This window comes from Myotis davidii, unplaced genomic scaffold, assembly GCF_000327345.1.
Source record: "Myotis davidii unplaced genomic scaffold, ASM32734v1 scaffold104, whole genome shotgun sequence".
Lineage (NCBI taxonomy): Eukaryota > Metazoa > Chordata > Mammalia > Chiroptera > Vespertilionidae > Myotis > Myotis davidii.
This window is the reverse complement of record NW_006296625.1, coordinates 6,161,843-6,165,746: the sequence shown is the minus strand read 5'-3', so window position 1 is coordinate 6,165,746 and position 3,904 is coordinate 6,161,843.

Below are 3,904 nucleotides of genomic sequence, written 5' to 3'. Positions count from 1 at the left end.
TGCCCTGGAGCCCTCCCACAGTCCCTCTCAGGCTGACCAATCTCTCGCATCCCTCCCCTTCCCTGATCATGCACCGGTGGGGTCCCTCAACCTGGCCTGCGACCTCTCACAATCTGGGACCCCTCGGGGGATGTCAGAGAGCTGGTTTTGGCCCACTCCTGCAGGTCAGGCTGAGGGATCCCACTGGTGCATGAATTCGTGCACTAGGAATCTAGTTAAGTCATAACACAAATTCTAATTAATGCATATGAAATTTTTTAAAGTATATTTTTATTGATTTCAGAGAGGAGGGGAGAGGAGGAGAGAGGGAGAGAAACATTGATGGCTGCCTCCTGCACAGCCCTCAATGAGGATCGAGCCCGCAACCTGGGCATGTGCCCTGCACAGGAATTTAACCAAGAGTTCCTGGTTATTATGTCAATGCTCATCCACTGAGCCATGCCCATTTGGGCTTTGAATTCATTTTTAAAATCAAATCATATTAGATATTTTCATGAAAATAAAACTATTCACAATTTTAGCATTGAATTGTGCTAATACTAGTATAAAGAATAAGTATCACACTTTATAGATATTAGGTCTAGATCAGCACTGCCTAATAGAAATAGTGCAAGCCACATACACAACTTTTAACTTTTTTGCCTTAAAAGTTTTTCTACATTAAAAAAATAAAAAGAAATACTTTAAAAATTGTTAAAATAGTTTTTAATCCTCACCCAAGGATGTTTTTATTGATTTTAGAGAGAGAGGGAGGGAGAAGGAACCTGCAACCTGGAGAGAGAAACATCAATGTGAGAGGAAAACATTAATCAGTTGCATCCCATATATACCCTGACTGGGGATGGAACCCACAACCTGGGTATCATCCCCAGTAGTGTGGAGCATCCACTTCCTTGCTTCTCTTTGTGTTTCAACTTGTGTTTCTGAAGGCTCTCACCAATTAATGTGGTATTTATAACAGTCTACATGGCAACCAAGGAATACTCACTGTCTAATATGGTAGCCTTAGCTACATGTGGTTATTGGGCACATGAAATGTAGCTACTCCAACTGAGAAGGGCTGTAAGTATAGGTACAGACTGAATTGTGAAGACTTAGCATGAAAAAAAGAATTGAAAAGATCTCAGGAATTATTGTTTTTCAATTACATCTTAGAATAATGTTTTAATCTGTTGGATTAAATAAAATATATTATTAAAGTTATTTTAAACCAGGGCTGGTGTGGCTCAGTTGGTTGGAGCATCATCCTTTGCATGGAAGGGTAGTAGGTTCTATTTCCAGTCAGGGCGTTATAGGTGGAAGTGGGGTATCCTTTTCCCCCACTGAGTGCTGGGGGTGGGGTCCTTATGATATCGATATCTCGAGATAAAGAATTTTCTGATACTCCCATAGGAGGGTGAGTGATTTTGTTTGCACATAATTACAACTCTGTTTCCAATGTCCCATTTCCCTTTATCTGGTCCTGGAAGATGTGCAGCCGGGGATTCAGTAGAGCTAGAAACAAAACCAGCATCCAAAGTTTCCTTTCCATGGTGGAGTAGCGTCTGGTACAGCATCAGGCTAGCTGCAGTCCATTAGTCTATTGTGTGGGGTTCCATATGACCGTATGCCATGTGGGTGAATTCAGGGGAGCCAAGAGCACAAAAGAATAAGAGCATAAGACTTTCAGGTCCAGGAAGTGCAGAGTCCTCAAGGGTCAGGGGAAGGTTAATATTTTTAAACTAGTTTTATGGGTGAAGTTCTAATTTTAAAATACTATGTTCTAAAATAAAAAACAACAACAAAATAAAACAACAAAACTCCAACTGTATATACCAGTGGTCAGCAAACTCATTAGTCAACAGAGCCAAATATCAACAGTACAATGACTGAAATCTCTTTTGAGATTATAAAACCCAAATGACCGACGGCCCCCACTTCTTTTAATGCCACTTCTTCACAATAGACTCGCACAGGCTGAAAACTGACTTCTGCGCATGGACCACAAAGTTTCAATCGCACTATATGTGTGTGCCTGCCCATGGTATTTTGTGAAAGAGCCACACTCAAGGGGCCAAAGAGCTGCATCTGGCTCGCGAGCCGCGCTTTGCTGACCACTGGTATATACCACACAAAATACATCAATAGACTTAATTGTCCTCAAGAGCTATCAGCTTGAAAACTCTGGCTCAAAATTAATATTTTAGCATAACAAGCCTAATTTTTCTTCATGCTAAGTGGTCCAGACAGTTTTTAAGAGAGTTAGTATGTTAATGTTTTCCACCATCTGCCATTTTTAAAATGAAATCCTCAATTTTAATTCATAAAAAAAGATCAGCCATACAGCAGACTGTTACAGAATTATATACATATTCATTAATGAGAAGCACAAAATCTGTTCAATTTAGTGTTACAGTTAAAATGCTATTTAAAAAACTTGAATGCCAGTCTTTTAGCCAGAATGATTTATTTTTATTTTTTAATCAATTTATTTACATATTTATTGAATTTATTTGGGTGACATCCTATATAATAAGAGAAACATGCAAATTAACCATCCCTCTGCTACGCTCAAGTCACGCCCACCAGCCAATCAGGAGTGAGTATGCAAATTAACCCAACTAAGATGGCGGAGGCCACAGAGCTGGAGCAAGCAGGGGGCTTGGGTTGCTCCGGCAATGGAGGAAGCCAAGCTTCCCGCATGCCCTGGCTGTCCCGGGGCTACGCTCAAGGTTACAAAGTTTCAATTACAGAAGATAAATAAATCCCAGATACCTGCTTCCAGCCGGCTGTGGCTGCCACGGAGCTAGAGTGAGTAGGAGGCTTGGTTTGCCCCTGGCGATGGAGGAAGCCAAGGTTCCTGCCTGCCCTGGCCGGACCTGGGCTCCACTCAAGACTACAAAGTTTCAATTATAGAAGATAAATAAATCCCAGGAAAAAACAAGTAAAGAAAAAAAGGAGAGGCTGGGAGCTTTGGTCGCCGGGGGTGTGGCTAGCCTGAAAACAGCCATCAGCCCCTCACCCAGGCTGGCCAGGCACCCCAGCGGGACCCACCACCCTGAAGGGGGTGTGGCCAGTCTGAAAACGGCCCTCAGCCCCTCACCCAGGCTTGCCAGGCACCCCAGCGGGATCCCCCCACCCTGAAGGGGATGTGGCCAGTCTGAAAATGGCCCTCAGCCCTTCACCCAGGCTGGCCAGGCACACAAGCGGGACCCCCACCCTGATCCGGGACACCCTTCAGGGCAAACCAGCCGGCCCCCACCCATGCACCAGGTCTCTATCCTATATAATAAAAGGCCAATATGCAAATCGACCAAATCAGGAGAACAACCAGTCGCTATGATGCACTCTGAACACCAGGGGGCAGATGCTCAACGCAGGAGCTGCCTCCTGGTGGTCAGTGCACACCCACAGGGGGAGTGCTGCTCAGCCAAAAGCTCTGAGCCAGGCTCAGGGCTGGCAAGCAGAGCAGTGGTGGCGGGAGCCTCTCCCACCTCCGTGGCAGTGCTAAGGATGTCCAACTGATGGCTTAGGTCCACATGGGACATCAGTAGGACATCCCCTCAGGGCTCCTGGACTGCAAGAGAGCGTAGGCCAGGCTGAGAGATGCCCACCCATCCCGAGTGCATGAATTTCATGCACTGAGCCTCTAGTCCTATATAATAAGAGGGTAATATGCAAATTGACCCTAACAGCAGAACGACTGGGAATGACTGGTCACTATGACACACACTGACCACCAGGGGGCAGATGCTCAATGAAGGAGCTGCCCCATGGTGGTCAGTGCGCTCCCACAGGGGGAGCTGTGCTCAGCCACAGCCAGGCTCATGACTGGTGAGCGCAGCGGCAGTGGCAGGAGCCTCTCCCGCCCCCACAGCAGAGCTAAGGACCCCCTGAGAGGGCTCCCAGACCGTGAGAGGGGGCA